The sequence below is a fragment of the Arachis hypogaea genome, chromosome 20, assembly GCF_003086295.3.
Source record: "Arachis hypogaea cultivar Tifrunner chromosome 20, arahy.Tifrunner.gnm2.J5K5, whole genome shotgun sequence".
Classification (NCBI taxonomy): Eukaryota; Viridiplantae; Streptophyta; class Magnoliopsida; order Fabales; family Fabaceae; genus Arachis; species Arachis hypogaea.
The window spans coordinates 52725156-52743601 of record NC_092055.1 but is presented as its reverse complement, the minus strand read 5'-3'; the positions used below and the strand labels follow the sequence as shown (position 1 = coordinate 52743601).

Here is an 18446-nt window from a genome sequence, read left to right as displayed (position 1 = left end):
TAGGTAATCCTAATCTCCAATCACACAAAGTTCAAGCCTAGGGTTCTTACCAATCCGATTCAAGGTAGATAATGCCTGCAGAAGTCGATGATGATGTAGCCGACTCTTTGCCCTTGCAGCGCATCCACGGTGCGGTATCTCCCCCTAGCACTTTTGTTTATTGTCTTTAAGTTAGACAATTGGGGATGCCCTTGCTATGGTGGCTTATGCTTGAATTCTTCCTTGAATCCCCACTAATGCTTGCACATCTAATGTCTACCAGAATCTCAAATTATGTGCACAAAGCTCTCAAGAAAATTTAAACAAGTGACAAGACTCCAAAGTTGTTGATTCCCAAATTGTATTCTAGGGTCCCAAACCTTATTTTTGCACCCGTCTTCTTGTTGATTACCATAGTTTCATCCGGGTGGTATGGCCTCGGAATCCTCACTCAAGCACCCAAATATCCTCCTAAACCTACTCAATTGAGCTCTACACCAACCATTGAGCTTAAACCTTGATGATCCAACCATAATGATTCGAGAATTATGTTTCCAACCACTAACCATCCCTATTTCGCTCTTGAATCCATATAGAGCCATAAGTTGACCATCCATTTCAAGCAAACTATATTCAAGCGAAATAAGAAATCTAAGAGATATAAATTTTACCCAGTTGAATGATGTAATGGATGATAGAGACTTAGGAAGGGATGTTTCCAACGTTCGTGCAAGTTTCACTCCCTTGTGTTGTTCTTTGACTACCTCCACCTCTTGGCAAGCATCTTCCATTTCCACCTTTCGACAAGGTTCTTCGTATTTAAGAACTTGACGGAGGATTAATGCCGGTCTAGAATTTCTCAATAGAATTTTGTTGCAACCATACTCCAAACTAATAATTAACTTTCAATCAAAGTTTAAAAAGTTGTCATAATACAAACCAAAATAACCGGGAGTAGAATTCCAGGTCATTCTCCCTAGGAATTACAATCGAGTGCTCAATTATTGGCTCTGAGGGAGTTAGGGGTGAGACAAGAATTGACACGAAATTAAATAGCAAGAAAGTAAATGGCAATTAACTAACAAAGGAAAGGAAACTCAAATGGTATAAAGGTCTTGACAAGGGTTGATGGTCAAGGATCACTATCCTTGTTACTAACCACAACATGATAATTACAAGAGCAAACCCACTTTGTCATCCTCAAGATCGGAGAAAAGTCAAATGGGCTTATCTAATCCTAGTCCATAAGTCCTAGCCAACTCACTAACTAACTTAGTGAAAGACTAGCGTAAATGAAATAAGACCAATTAAGATCTCCAAATTATCAATCAACTTGGACATTAGTAACCTAAGGTCACCCAAGTTACCAACCTAAGCTAAGAACACAAAATATCTACTCTAAAACTAAAACAAACATTTCATCAAACACTTAGAAGGCACACAAATGAAGCATCATAAATTGTTTAAATAATAAAATCTATATCTACCAAACTTAAGAAAGCAATAACAAGAATTCAATTAAGCATTAATAACATGAAAAACATTAATTACATTAAAGAAAATTGGAATTCAACAAGAGAGTTCATAACCAAAATTAACCAAAATAAAGGAACTAACAAGAAGGATTAAGTAAATCAAGATGCTAGAATAAGAAAATATAAAGAAAACTAAAATAGAACAGGATTGAAACCTAAATCTAAGGAGAATTTAAACTAAAAATCCTAAATTTTAGAGAGAATAGTGAGCTTCTTTATTTAGAAAATACCTTAAAACATGATAAAAACCTAAACTAACTCTACTTCCTCCTTGCCCCTTGATCCTTCTTGAGAATTGCATGAAATACTTCATAAATGAGTTGGATTTGGGCTTGAGAAGGTCTAGAAATCGCCAGCCACGTTTTTCATAAGTGAATCACGTGCTTCATGTCATGTGTATGCATGAGACATGCGTACGCACGACATGACAAAATCCCACAGCATGCGTACGTGCAAGGCATGCGTACGCATGACCATGAATTACTCCAAAACCTCATTTCTTCATGAATTCTCCACTTGCATGCTTTTTCTTCACTTCTTCAATCTAATATTTGCCTTCTAAGCCTGAAATCACTTAACAAACACATCAAGGCATCAAATAGAAATAAAGTAAATTAAATTTAGCAAATTAAGAGCCTAAAAAGTATATTTTCACTCTTAAACACAATTTTGGAGAAATTCACAAAACTATGTTATTTTAATGAATAAATGTGAGACAAGTTGATAAAATTCACTCATTTCAATACAAGATAAACCATAAAATTGTGGTATATCAACCTCCCCACACTTAAACAATAGCATGTCCTCATGCTAAACCTAACAAAGACAAGAAAGGGGTATCAATTTTTATTCAATGCAAACTATCTATATGTAATCTCTCTAAATGTATGTAATTACTTGGTCAAAATAAATCATTTTCCAAGAATACATATATAAATATAAAGGCTAAAGCAATCACAACCAAGTCAAATCCTCAATTGAATTGAGTCCTAAAATAGAAATTTCAAACTTGCAAGAAAGAGATGATCATAGGTGAAAACATAGAATTGAGCAATCGAATCCCTCATCGGATGTGTATACGCTCTAATTGCTCAAGTGTTTAGGGTTGATTCACTCAATTCTCCTCTAATCATTGTTTCTTAAGATTTGTTTTTTATCTAACAATCAACAATTATTAAATCCATGCATGCAAGTATCATGAGGACTTTTTCAAGGTTGTAATGGGGCTAGGGTAAGGGTAAAGATGCATATGGTCAAGTGAGCTTGAAATTTGAATCTTTGATTAACTTAAACTCTCACCTAACACACATAACAACCTATACAATTTTTAATACAAACCTAACTACCCATTCTTCACTTTTTCACACACTCATGCATTCTTTCAATTTATACCACATATGCATTATTCTTATTACTTTACTTTGGGGTTACATTTGTCCCATTTTTATTGCTTTCTTTTTTTTATTTTCTTTTCATTTTATTTTCCTTTTTTTTCTTTCTTTTTTTTTCTTTCTTTTTCTTTTTCTTCAATTATATAACATAATATATACAAGAGACTAATGCATATGGTTTAAGTATTGAATGCATGAATATGTACCCGATTTCCAAGATTTTTAATAAAAATACAAAATATCCATTTTTTTCTTTCTACCAATGTTTCCTAAATTTTTCCACACTTAAATGATACACATTCTCCCTAACCTAAGCTAATCAAAGATCCAAATTAAGGACATTTATTATTTTTTACTTAGGGGTAGTGATGTACTAACATTAAGATCAAAAAGGGATTAAAATTGGCTCAAAATTGGCTAATAATGGTAGATAGAAGAGTAAGGTTATTTGGGTAAGTGAGCTTGAATGAAATGAAGGTCTCAATCATATAGATGCATTCATACACAGAATAATAGACATAAAGAATCACAGAAATCAAAGATTACAATCATAGAAAGAGAACAACACACACAAGAATGAAATAGTGGTTGAAATGATACAACCACACATTAAGGCTCAAAAACTCACAAGGTTGTGTGTTCTAGCTCAAAAATTATGTTCCACAATATAGTTCAAGCAAATTTCAATGAAAAAAATATCTTAACTCAAATCAATTTTGGAATACCCTATAAATAAATCCCTTGAAAAACTTTATTATTTTGATTAAGCTTATATGTATATATGAAAAGAAATGTAATAAACTAAGAAAGATGCAATATATACAAACTAAGAAAGATGCAGCTAAGAATTCTAAAAGTATGAAAGTGTTTGGGATTAGAATGTTTCACCTAAAAAGTGCGGACTCGGTCATACCTCCCCACACTTAAAAGTTTGCACGGTCCTCCGTGCATTCAAAGATGAGAAAAGAGGGTACGGCAACTACACGGATTGCCACCTTCAACTGGTGGATCAACCGGCTGCTACATGTTCTTTTTTCTGCTTTCCTTTTTGCTTATGGAGACTCATCCTGAAGAATATAAAACAGAATATAGTAAGATGAGTAAATTTAAAAACAACAAAGCATATATTGTTGGAATGAGGTAATGACCACTAAAATAAAGTGAGTGAATCGGTGTGTGACATGGATGAAAACAAGTGTGCGAATTCTAGGTTTGCGCACAATCTAGAACTCACACACTAGCATTGAAAGCTTTATTTCACCATTACACAAAAGAAGTATGCACTTCACTCATTCTAGTGTGCTTGAGATACCTTAAAGAAAACTTGTAGGTTAAGATAAACAAATAAGTAATGAAGGAGCATAAAAGCATTCAAGCAATAATCAAGCAATTGTGAAATGGATAATGAATGGACATTGGTTGATGTGCAAGAGAATTCAATGAACCAAATAAAATATGAAATCCGCACATCAATCAACGACACACTTTGAATTTTTTGCTTGCAACACCTAATTGACAAAAAGTAGGGAACGTGGGTGCTATGAAACTTAGAAAAAGAGAGATATAAGGTGAAATCGATCACATAGCAAGCATGGTCTCCACAGCTTAAAAACCACAAAAAGATGTCACTAGGTAAGCTTACAATCCAATTTCACAATTCCATAATTTCAATGCATCAACTTGGTGATGTAAATAAAAATCAATATAAGCTGTAACGACCCAACTTCCAATACGTCATGATCGTACCAAAAGTAAGGAGTTACTAACCTATTTCTTTTATTAACTATTTAATATTGAGCCTTTAGTTCGGTATCGCGCTTCTATTTTATGGAAAATGCCAGAAAATTTTGTTTTTGATTATCAAAATCATATTCAAACATTTCAAAATAATAATAATCACATAATTATTAATAATAATATCCGTCATACAAAAGATTTCAAATAAAACTCAGATACAAGTCCTATCTCTCTGTATAAAATAAAAATCGTAAGCAATAAGGGAGAGGGAACTCTATGAAAGCAAATTAACTCATACACTTAACTTAAATAAATTCTATAATCACCCGCAGCTTCAAACTGTGTCTTCGAACCTGTGTCACTGAAAGGGTGGAAGATTTTGGGGTGAGAACAAACCACACGTTCTCAGTAGGGAATGAGAATGCCGTAAAAGTAATGAGTAACATGCAAATAATTAACATACTCAAAGAAGCTATATTTTTATCAAATTTTTTTGAAAATACTTTTGGTTTTACTTTATCTAATTAATTACCTCCTTCAAAATCTCTAAACTCAAAACAAATTCTAGAATATAAAATTGGTCACATTAACAATTTATCAGCCACAAACAGCATCGCTCAATCATTGCAATAACTAAATAAACCAGCAACATAAGTAATACAGCCGAACCAAAATTCACGAATATCACTCCTCAGTACTTTACTAAGTTCACAGCTTCAACAAAAATATTCAATCAAACACACAAGCAAGTCACCAAAACAAATAGTACAATCACAAGGAAAAAAAAGATAAGCAACACAATCAAATGCAAATGCACAAACAAGGATGATGCATGTCTAGCCCTAGTGCAGGTAATGAGCTCATCTGTCGGTTACTAATCCGCTCCTGACGTTATCCAGCAACCTCTGTCTGGATAAGGCTTTCCTATTGGCTATACCCCTGTGTACAGGAAATAGCCCCTCTGCCACCACAGGGTCCACTGCACGCAGGAAATAACACATCTTCCACTGCAGGGATGTACGCCGACACACCTTCTGTATACAGGAAATAACCCCTCTGCCACTACAGAAATGGAACAGGTGGTCATGGTACTTCTGTAGCAGGAAATAACCCCTCTGCCTTACAGAAATAAAATATGGATCTGTACCGTAGGAAAGCGTTCTTAGTGATCACACCATTATCTATCTGACTGCCTCACTGCAGCAGATGATCATACAAGTATATCTGGAGTTGCCTTAACGCAACAAATGAATAAACACATCTCTTGGGTTGCCTCAAGCAACAAATTATCACATAATCATTCTGATGCCAGGGCATCTTGGCCAGTTTCACTGACCTTTTCTTTACTATTTTTAGGTTAGTTTCATGCATTTCTTTAGGAAATAAGCTAGTTTTGGGTAGATATTCACTTATGCCTTGATTCAAGCATACATTGTGAATTTTACATAATTTCATGAGGATTTTGCATAAGTTTAGTGACAAATATTATGTTGCATTACTCATGACTTGGACTAGAGCTTTGATGCACTTTATTGCTTGATTTCAGGACCAAAAGGAAGCAAGAAAAGGGGAGGTAACTTGCAAGATTAATGAGAAAAGTGATTGCCAATAACACTCTCAAAAAGCCATCAATGCCCACGTTAGAGAGTCACGTTAACTAAGTTAACGTGAACTCTAACGTGGAGAAGAGAAGTTGAGCCAACGTTAGTGACACTTAACATTGTCACTAACACTGGCAATTACTCATAAGTGGCCACGTTAGAAGCCAGTTAACGTGGCCTCTAACGTGAAAGGGGGAAGAGAAGCCAACGTTAGTGACACTCAATATTGTCACTAACGTTGGCCTATGGTGCAAAGTACCACGTTAACTCCCACGTTAACTTGGTTAACGTGGGAACTAACGTAAGGGATGAAGAGTTGTCGACAACGTTAGTGACACTCAACATTGTCACTAACGTTGAAGCAACCACACAACCCCCAAGAGTCACGTTAACTTCCACGTTAACTTGGTTAACATGGAAGCTAACGATGAGGAATGAAGGATGAGCCAACGTTAGTGACACTCAACATTGTCACTAACGTTGGGATGGCTAAAGATGGCCACGTTAGAAGCCACGTTAACCTAGTTAACGTGGACTCTAACGTGAGACCTAGGGGCACCTTGGAACGTTAATGACAATGTTGAATGTCACTAACGTTCTCGAAGGATGGCAAGGGCCACGTTAGAAGCCACGTTAACCTAGTTAACGTGGGCTTTAACGTGAAGCAAGAAGGGCACACTGGAACGTTAGTGACAATGTTGAGTGTCACTAACGTTCTTGAAGGTTAACAAGGCAACGTTAAAAGCCACGTTAACCTAGTTAACGTGGGTTTTAACGTGAGGCAAAGGGGTGCATTGGAACGTTAGTGACAATGTTAAGTGTCACTAACGTTCTCGAAGTTATATTCTCGCTAAATATTAACACCCCTAACGTCCTGAACTAAAGTCTCCGCCCACTTCGCACTTTCTCTCTGCAAGTAAAGCCAAGCCCAAATAAAGAAAGGAACTGCTTCAAACTCAAGATCCAAAGGCCCAAGACTTGAAGAATCACACTAGAAGCTGAGAAGAGTAGTATATATAGGAGTAGCTTTGAATTGAGAAAGAAGTTCTGGAGGCTGGGAAGAAGAGAACTACTCTCTGTATTTTACTTTCTTGCAATTTCTAGTTTTAGGATGTATTCTCCATCTTTGTTTTCATTTTCAAGAGCTATGAACAACTAAACCCCTTTCATTGGGTTAGGGAGCTCTGTTGTAATTTGATGGATCAATACTAATTTTCATTATTCTTCTTCTATCTTTCCTCTTGATTTTACTTGAAAGCTTTCGATCTTCATCCAATTGAGTAGTTATCTTGGAAGAGAAGCTACTCAAACTTGGATCTCTTTTGAACCTTGAAAGAAGAATGAAGAGATCAAGCTAGAAATGCTTTCTCATGCTGGACCAAATTGGGTTTGGATGGGTATGTGACTATAACCCTCTCAATACTTGATTTGGGAAATGCATGTGGTATAATCAGTGACCATACATCATCTCTTCTCATGAGCAATTGACCAAGGAATTGGCTATTGATCAAGATTTGAGAGATTGAATTGCAAGAAATTGTAATTCAATCACTTAAGATTGCCAAGGAGATCAATGAGTGCATTGATTGAGGAATAGATGAAAATGAACTTGATCCGGAGAATCGCAACATCTCCTAAGCCCAATGAACTCCCCATCTCTAATCTTACCCATTCTCTCTTTAATTTCTGCCATTTACTTTTATGAGCAAATCCCCCATTCCATTTACAATTCTGCAATTTATTTTCAGTCATTTACTTCCAGTCCTTTAATTCTAGCATTTACTTTTCTGTTATTTACATTCCCGCCATTTTATTTTCTGCAACTTTCAACCCAAATTCTGGATTCGCTCAACAAGAACATTCTTCTAATTAAAGTTGCTTGATCAATCAATCCCTGTGGGATTCGACCTCACTCTATTATGAGTTTTTACTTGACGACAAATTCGGTACACTTGCCGAAGGGAGATTTGTTGAGAGACAAGTTTTCCGTGCATCACATTCTCATTATCATCATTCATTATCATTCTCATTATTCATCATCACTTTGACATTCTTATGCAGTACTTCTTTCTTTCTCTGTTCACTTATGTATTCAAATTCAATCATACTATACAAACTTTACATCTTGCACTTTTACAACATCTTTAGCTCAAACCATTTCTCCTTATCATTCGGATTCAAATATTATAAAATTCACCAAACTCCTGAAAAGTAATCCTTTATTTCAAGCCCAAATCATAACCCTTTTCATATTGAATCAAACTCAACATAATTCCTTTCTTAAATAATTCAAACTTGAAACATAAACCTTTTCTTGGTAATTCCAAATTCAAAATAGTATAATTCTTCTCTTATTTAGATAAAACTCAAATAATATAATTTTTCAAGTTCAAATTTTCTAAAATGACTTCTCAAATAAAACATCAGGTTTTTATAAAATTTCGACAGCACCTCCCCTAAAACTCGGACTTAACCACCCTTACGGGTTCCCTCTTTCTCAACATCTCATCAAACCTTTCTCAACAATTGCCACAATAATATATTCTCAAAAACATTTGATAATAATATAGAAAATCTATTTCTCAAATTCCATATCCAAGTAATCACCAAAACATCAGCAATCTAATTTCAGTTTTATTTTTAAAATATCAAACGAATTCGGAATTATGCAAACCTGGTATCCATGCGACCGTCTCGGATTAAGCTTTCTATTAAACCAAAAATCACAATTTTTCGCTGGCTCTAGCTTCAGAAATATAAGCAAAACCGTGACTGCTCTGTAGTGTCTTAAAACCAGAAGACAGCAGCAGCGGACAACATTCGAAATTTCATATAAAATCCAAATTAAATCCAACCACCTTCAAAATTAATTTGGTTAAACATAACTTATCCAAATTTCTTTCTCAATTGGTTCCAGGGTCATACCAGTTTTAATGAAGGAGTTACGTAGCTTGGAAGTTAGGTAATTTTCTGCTGAAGTCTGTTTTACAAATTATTGAGCACAACTTCTTCCAGGTCCCATAACTCACTTATTAAAACATGGAAAACCCTGAAATTTAAATCATATATACTAAACATACTCAACTTTCACCTCCAATTGGTTACATCTCAATATCATTCCAGAATTAGAAATTATAAAGGCTTAAAGTTACTGATTTAGAAAACAAAACCTGATTTTTACTGCATAATACATCTTACTTTAAAAATCCATATCTTTAAAACCAAAACTCTAACAATTCGAAATTTTTATGAAATTAAAGTACTAGGACCAGAGTTTTCTTTAAAATTGGTTCCATTTCAAAATTCAAACTGGAGAATTTTTAATAGAGGAAACAAGTTGCTGCTGTCTTAAGCGTCCTGCAGAAAACCAGATTTGGCATTCCTAATTAAAAAATTTACCATAAATCATAAACTTAATGAAAAAGCCTCAAATTTACTAGTCCAGCTTCCAATATTCCAAAGCTTAATCCAGACTTAGTCCCATGAAATTCCGATCATCACAGAATTAATTATAGATTTTCAAAGTCTCCGGCTTCATTTAAAAGTAATGCAGAAAATCAAGTTTTACATTTTTACTTTGAAAAATCATAACTAGTTCTATAGTTAATTCAAACTTCTCAAAATTGAGTCCCAACAACTTTAATTATAGTTTACTCAGCCTTTACTCTCATAGCATTTCGATTATCATTGAATAACTGATTCACTTCCAAAGTCATCTTTTAATTTCAAAAATCAGATTTTCAGCAATTAGTTCAACATTTTAAGATTCAATCTTCCAATTATTCCTTAACCCCAACTTCAATTAATCACTAACTAAACCCATTACAATAAACCAACTCAACAGTAATAGTTTCAATTTGTCCCATCAAAATACCGAAATCACAATAATCTCTCATCAAACAATTTATAATTCAATCTTACAAAATCAACAAATTCAACCAAAGTTCCAATCAAAAATCTCAATCATTCCAATCATAATTTCAGCCACACAACTCAACTAATTCAGTATAATCACATAGAGTCAGAACTTTTCAACAATTCCATCCATATCAGAGAAAACAATATCAATTACAACTTCAAACACTCACAACAAAGCCCAAAGACATTCGCAGCCTTAACCTGAATTCAATAATCCAATTGAAGCACGAAAACATCATCAAACTTACTCCAAATTTCACAACCTCAAACCAAGCTTATTTCTATCAATTAGTCTCTCATAACAACAAAACTAATTACATTCACAACAATAATCAAAACTCAATTCATCAGTTATCCATACCACAACTTTTCAATAATTAACTCGGCATATTTCAATTTAATAAACTATACTAAATTAATCATTATTCACAACAGCATCTAAATTCAATCACAGCTCTGAATAATCACAAAAACTAACTAATTTCAAATGCATTTCAAATCATTCATGTCAATTAAGAAATTCTTAACCATTGTTAACCATTTGCACTTATCCAAATAACTTTGTAGGCATTCTATATTAAAAATGTTAAATCCCCTACCTCAAAGTGTCGAAATCCATAGAAATTGGGAATGCTGCACTCATGAACAACAACCTTAATAGCAGCCATATCATCTCAAAGTAGTAGCAGCAATAGTTTGGCATCTCCGATCAACGGCAGCAGCATTATTTTCGATTCATTCTTCACTCTCGCAGTAGTAACCACGGTGGCAACAAAATAGAGAGTTCAAATTCAATGGAGTCGGAAATGGAAATGAGTTCAATAGAATTGGAACTACAGATAGCTTACAATAAAATAATGGAGCAACAACAACAGGGTTTCCGAGCAGCTCCAGTGGCGGTAATGGCTGAGCCAACGTAAACAGTAGCAGAAACAGTGGCTAAGCAAAGGACAATGGTTCCAACCTTCGTGAACTCTCTCTCTCACCGCAGATGAGCTTTCTGACGGCAACAGCTTCTGATCACAGAACGACAACCTGGCGCGGTGAGGATCCTTTCTTCCTCTACTCTGCGTATATTCCGTGATGTTGGTGATGGTAGCATCCAGCTAACCCTCCTCTTCCAGCGGCGGCTCCTTCGACGGCACCCAAGCACGACGGCGACGGAAGGCAAGGCGGCACAACTTCACGCAGTGGGTCGCACTCCTCCTTGCGTCACTGACTCACGTCCTCCTTCCTGAACGTCGCGCGTTCTCTCTCTCCACTGGTCCTCAACGGCGACGGCTCCAAGGGAGATGACGAGCAAGGACAACGGTGGCTCCTCATGGTGGTCGCTCTCCTTTCGGCGACGTCAGTGGCAGAACGGGCTTGGTGGGAGGCAGAGCGACGACTGGGCAGTGACGATCGGCGTGGCTTCGACGGCGATGCTCCTTGCGGCTCCACAAACGGCGACGACGACTCTGATGGTGACGGAACGCGCGGCAATGCGAGCGGAGTTCAACGGTGGTAGTGCGACGGTCACGGCGGCGGCGGGGCAGCAGTTCTTCCCTCTCTCTTTTCTCTGCTCTTCGTGCTCTTTCTCTCTATGTTTCTTTCTTCTTTTGTGTGTGTGTGGTGTTTAGGAAGAAAGGGGGTGGAGGCTGCGTTTAGAGGCTGAGGAAAGGGAAACATTAGGATTAGGTTTTCTAGGATTTGGGAATTAGGGTTTCTGATTCAATTTGGGAATTAGGGTTAGAAATTAGGATTTTATAAAAGAATATGGATAGATATGAATAGATATTTTAATAAAATTGAAGGGTAGAGTAATTTTAAAACCAAATATACTTTATTAAAAATATTAGGAACATTATTTATCATCATATTGCTAAGTTCAATCAATTATTTCTAATTTACATTATAAAATGAACAAGTTAATTATATTTTGTAAAGTACGATTTAAATTCAAATATCAATTTTCTAGATTAAATCATACAAATCTCTATTATTTTTCTATCTCTGAAACTTTAATTTCAATTTATAAAATAATTAATTATAATAAAAATTGTACATAAATATTAATTGACTTAAACTTAAAGTATTTATAAATATCAATCTAATCATTTCTAATAAAATAATTTCTAGGAGTTCAAATTAATAACTTAATTCATTCAAAATAGAATTTATCTAAATTAAATTATACAATTCTTCTTATTTTTCAATTATCAAAATTATAATTTCAATCATACCAAATATCTAATAAAGATTATATAAAAATTCTAATTAATTTAAACGTCAATTATCATGAAACTCTATTTAATCACCTTTAGTAAAATAATTTTCTTAAAATAAAGTTATCAACAAATATAATAAATCACAAATAACTAATTATTTGATTTTCAAATACTAGGTTGTTACATTCTACCCACCTTGGAAAAATTTTCGCCCTCGAAAATTGCTAGAATAAAATAAATTCGAACTTAAATCAAAGAAAATAGAATATATGAACAGAAACATAGGCATTGTCAAGATGAATATTCAAAGAGTTACGTAAGCAATCAGATTCATAGGCAAACAAAGGTATACAAGAATGATAAGGTATGCTTCGGGAACAATCATATCACATTCTAAGGAGGAAATTCAAACCAGAGAATTCGAATGAAACCAACGAAGAAAAGGATGGCAGGAGTTCATGTGGCACGAATAAAGATTATACGTCGAATCAAAGCAAACTTTATAAACTCTACCGCTCCCAAACCCCGTGAATCACATTACCTATTACTTCTATTTCGTCTATGATAACCTGTTAGTGTTGCCATGTACATAAATCATAAGTATTAAGTTGGCCAGACCTAATACAATGAGGCATGCAATGGTAAACTAACAGCGTTAATCATCAGACAGTCATGCATATAAAATCTAAACTCTTGTCATCAGAACAAGTCACAAAGCATGACAGACACTCAGAGTATCCAGTGAAGCATAGTCAGTCCATTCCCAAGGCTCTAACAGGAACGAACTGCTCTAATACCATTTGTAACGACCCAACTTCCAATACGTCATGATCGTACCAAAAGTAAGGAGTTACTAACCTATTTCTTTTATTAACTATTTAATATTGAGCCTTTAGTTCGGTATCGCACTTCTATTTTATGGAAAATGCCAGAAAATTTTGTTTTTGATTATCAAAATCATATATCAAACATTTCAAAATAATAATAATCACATAATTATTAATAATAATATCTGTCATACAAAAGATTTCAAATAAAACTCAGATACAAGTCCTATCTCTCTATATAAAATAAAAATCGTAAGCAATAAGGGCGAGGGAACTCTATGAAAGCAAATTAACTCATACACTTAACTTAAATAAATTCTATAATCACCCGCAGCTTCAAACTGTGTCTTCGAACCTGTGTCACTGAAAGGGTGGAAGATTTTGGGGTGAGAATAAACCACACATTCTCAGTAGGAAATGGGAATGCTGTAAAAGTAATGATTAACATGCAAATAATTAACATACTCAAGGAAGCTATATTTTTATCAAATTTTTTTGAAAATACTTTTGGTTTTACTTTATCTAATTAATTACCTCCTTCAAAATCTCTAAACTCAAAACAAATTATAGAATATAAAATTGGTCACATTAACAATTTATCAGCCACAAACAGCATCGCTCAATCATTGCAATAACTAAATAAACCAGCAACATAAGTAATAAAGCCGAACCAAAATTCACGAATATCACTCCTCAGTACTTTACTAAGTTCACAGCTTCAACAAAAATATTCAATCAAACACACAAGCAAGTCACCAAAACAAATAGTACAATCACAAGGAAAAAAAAGATAAGCAACACAATCAAATGCAAATGCACAAACAAGGATGATGCATGTCTAGCCCTAGTGCAGGTAATGGGCTCATCTGTCGGTTACTAATCCGCTCCCGACATTATCCAGCAACCTCTGTCTAGATAAGACTTTCCTATTGGCTATACCCCTGTGTACAGGAAATAGCCCCTCTGCCACCACAGGGTCCACTACACGCAGGAAATAACACATCTGCCACTGCAGGGATGTACGCCGACACACCTTCTGTATATAGGAAATAACCCCTCTGCCACTACAGAAATGGAACAGGTGGTCACGGTACTTCTGTAGCAGGAAATAACCCCTCTGCCTTACAAAAATAAAATATGGATCTGTACCGTAGGAAAGCATTCTCAGTGATCACACCATTATCTATCTGAGTGCCTCACTGCAGTAGATGATCATACAAGTATATCTGGAGTTTCCTTAACGCAACAAATGAATAAACACATCTCTTGGGTTGCCTCAAGCAACAAATCATCACATAATCATTCTCATTATCATCATTCATTATCATTCTCATTATTCATCATCACTTTGACATTCTTATGCAGTACTTCTTTCTTTCTCTGTTCACTTATGTATTCAAATTCAATCATACTATACAAACTTTACATCTTTCACTTTTACAACATCTTTAGCTCAAACCATTTCTCCTTATCATTCGGATTCAAATATTATAAAATTCACCAAACTCCTGAAAAGTAATCCTTTATTTCAAGCCCAAATCATAACCCTTTTCATATTGAATCAAACTCAACATAATTCCTTTCTTAAATAATTCAAACTTGAAACATAAACCTTTTCTTGGTAATTCCAAATTCAAAATAGTATAATTCTTCTATTATTTAGATAAAACTCAAATAATATAATTTTTCAAGTTCAAATTTTCTAAAATGACTTCTCAAATAAAACATCAGGTTTTTATAAAATTTCGACAGCACCTCCCCTAAAACTCGGACTTAACCACCCTTACGGGTTCCCTCTTTCTCAACATCTCATCAAACCTTTCTCAACAATTGCCACAATAATATATTCTCAAAAATATTTGATAATAATATAGAAAATCTGTTTCTCAAATTCCATATCCAAGTAATCACCAAAACATCGACAATCTAATTTCAGTTTTATTTTTAAAATATCAAACGAATTTTGGAATTACGCAAACCTGGTATCCATGCGACCGTCTCGGATTAAGCTTTCTATTAAACCAAAAATCACAATTTTTCGCTGGCTCTAGCTTCAGAAATATAAGCAAAACCGTGACTGCTCTGTAGTGTCTTAAAACCAGAAGACAGCAGCAGCGGACAACATTCGAAATTTCATATAAAATCCAAATTAAATCCAACCACCTTCAAAATTAATGTGGTTAAACATAACTTATCTAAATTTCTTTCTCAATTGGTTCCAGGGTCATACCAGTTTTAATGAAGGAGTTACGTAGCTTGGAAGTTAGTTAATTTTCTGCTGAAGTCTGTTTTACAAATTATTGAACACAACTTCTTCCAGGTCCCATAACTCACTTATTAAAACATGAAAAACCCTGAAATTTAAATCATATATACTAAACATACTCAACTTTCACCTCCAATTGGTTGCATCTCAATATCATTCCAGAATTAGAAATTATAAAGGCTTAAAGTTACTGATTTAGAAAACAAAACCTGATTTTTACTGCATAATACATCTTACTTTAAAAATCCATATCTTTAAAACCACAACTCTAACAATTCTAAATTTTTATGAAATTAAAGTACTAGGACCAGAGTTTCGTTTAAAATTGGTTCCATTTCAAAATTCAAACTGGAGAATTTTTAATAGAGGAAACAAGTTGCTGCTGTCTTAGGCATCCTGCAGAAAACCAGATTTGGCATTCCTAATTCAAAAATTTACCATAAATCATAAACTTAATGAAAAAGCCTCAAATTTACCAGTCCAGCTTCCTATATTCCAAAGCTTAATCCAGACTTGGTCTCACGCAATTCCGATCATCACAGAATTAATTATAGATTTTCAAAGTCTCCGGCTTCATTTAAAAGTAATGCAGAAAATCAAGTTTTACATTTTTACTTTGAAAAATCATAACTAGTTCTATAGTTAATTCAAACTTCTCAAAATTGAGTCCCAACAACTTTAATTATAGTTTACTCAGCCTTTACTCTCATAGCATTTCGATTATCGTTGAATAACGGATTCACTTCCAAAGTCATCTTTTAATTTCAAAAATCAGATTTTCAGCAATTAGTTCAACATTTTAAGATTCAATCTTCCAATTATTCCTTAACCGCAACTTCAATTAATCACTAACTAAACCCATTACAATAAACCAACTCAACAGTAATAGTTTCAATTTGACCCATCAAAATACCGAAATCACAATAATCTCTCATCAAACAATTTATAATTCAATCTCACAAAATCAACAAATTCAACCAAAGTTCCAATAAAAAATCTCAATCATTCCAATCATAATTTCAGCCACACAACTCAACTAATTCAGTATAATCACATAGAGTCAGAACTTTTCAACAATTCCATCCATATCAGAGAAAACAATATCAATTACAACTTCAAACACTCACAACAAAGTCTAAAGACATTCGCAGCCTTAACCTGAATTCAATAATCCAATTGAAGCACTAAAACATCATCAAACTTACTCCAAATTTCACAACCTCAAACCAAGCTTATTTCCATCAATTAGTCTCTCATAACAACAAAACTAATTACATTCACAGCAATAATCAAAACTCAATTCATCAGTTATCCATACCAAAGCTTTTCAATAATTAACTCGGCATATTTCAATTTAATAAACTATACTAAATTAATCATTATTCATAACAGCATCTAAATTCAATCACAGCTCAGAATAATCACAACAACTAACTAATTTCAAATGCATTTCAAATCATTCATGTCAATTAAGAAATTCTTAACCATTGTTAACCATTTGCACTTATCCAAATAACTTTGTAGGCATTCTAAATTAAAAACGTTAAATCCCCTACCTCAAGGTGTCGAAATCCATAGAAATTGGGAATGCTGCACTCATGAACAACAACCTTAATAGCAGCCATATCATTTCAAAGTAGTAGCAGCAATAGTTTGGCATCTCCGATCAATGGCAGCAGCATTATTTCCGATTCATTCTTCACTCTTGTAGTAGTAACCACGGTGGCAACAAAATAGAGAGTTCAAATTCAATGGAGTCGGAAATGGAAATGAGTTCAATAGATTTGGAACTACAGATAGCTTACAATAAAATAACGGAGAAGCATCAACAGGGTTTCCGGGCAGCTCCAGTGGCGGTAATGGCTGAGCCAACGTAAACAGTAGCAGAAACAGTGGCTAAGCAAAGGACAATGGTTCCAACCTTCGTGAACTCTCTCTCTTACCGCAGATGAGCTTTCTGACGGCAACAGCTTCTGATCACAGCATGACAACCTGGCATGGTGAAGATCCTTTCTTCCTCTACTCTGCGTATATTCCGTGATGTTAGTGATGGTAGCATCCAGCTAACCCTCCTCTTCCAGCGGCGGCTCCTTCGACGGCACCAAGGCACGACGGCGACGAAAGGCACGGCGGCACAACTTCACGCAGTGGGTTGCACTCTTCCTTGCGTCACTGACTCGCGTCCTCCATCCTGAACGTCGCGCGTTCTCTCTCTCCGCTGGTCCTCGACGGTGACGGTTCCAAGGGAGATGACGAGCAAGGACAACGGTGGCTCCTCATGGTGGTCGCTCTCCTTTCGGCGACGTCAGTGGCGGAACGGGCTTGGTGCGAGGCAGAGCGATGACTGGGCTGCGACGATCGGCGTGGCTTCGACGGTGATGCTCCTCATGGCTCCACAAATGGCGACGACGACTCTGATGGTGACGGAACGCGCGGCAGCACGAGCGGAGTTGAACGGTGGCAGTGCGACGGTCACAGCGGCGGCGGGGCAGCAGCTCTTCCCTCTCTCTTTTCTCTGCTCTTCGTGCTCTTTCTCTCTGCGTTTTTTTCTTCTTTTGTGTGTGTGTGGTGTTTAGGAAGAAAGGGGGTGGAGGCTGCATTCAGAGGCTGAGGAAAGGGAAACATTAGGATTAGGGTTTCTAGGATTTGGGAATTAGGGTTTCTGATTCAATTTGGAAATTAGGATTAGAAATTAGGATTTTATAAAAGAATATGGATAGATATGAATAGATATTTTGATAAAATTGAAGGGTAGAGTAATTTTAAAACCAAATATACTTTATTAAAAATATTAGGAACATTATTTATCATTATATTGCTAAGTTCAATCAATTATTTTTAATTTACATTATAAAATGAACAAGTTAATTATATTTTGTAAAGTACTATTTAAATTCAAATATCAATTTTCTAGATTAAATCATACAAATCTCTATTATTTTTCTATCTCTGAAACTTTAATTTCAATTTATAAAATAATTAATT

At 35.0% G+C, this 18446-nt stretch overlaps 2 long non-coding RNA genes across 3 annotated transcripts; both read right to left on the bottom strand.

The window, feature by feature from the left end:
• Positions 1–1508: 1508 nt before the first annotated feature.
• LOC112783216 (uncharacterized) lies at positions 1509–11908 on the bottom strand. 2 transcript variants are annotated; one of them, XR_003193340.3, is made up of 4 exons: positions 10761–11908; positions 4948–5003; positions 3794–3972; positions 1509–2330 (listed from the first exon to the last, which is right to left on the bottom strand). It is a non-coding gene; the product is annotated as an uncharacterized lncRNA (long non-coding RNA). The 2 variants fall into 2 exon arrangements; XR_011878249.1 differs by having other exon boundaries at positions 1509–2078.
• A 1431-nt stretch (positions 11909–13339) lies between these two features.
• LOC112783215 (uncharacterized) lies at positions 13340–18135 on the bottom strand. Its single transcript, XR_003193339.3, has 3 exons — positions 17267–18135; positions 17018–17165; positions 13340–13558 (listed from the first exon to the last, which is right to left on the bottom strand). It is a non-coding gene; the product is annotated as an uncharacterized lncRNA (long non-coding RNA).
• Positions 18136–18446: the final 311 nt, after the last annotated feature.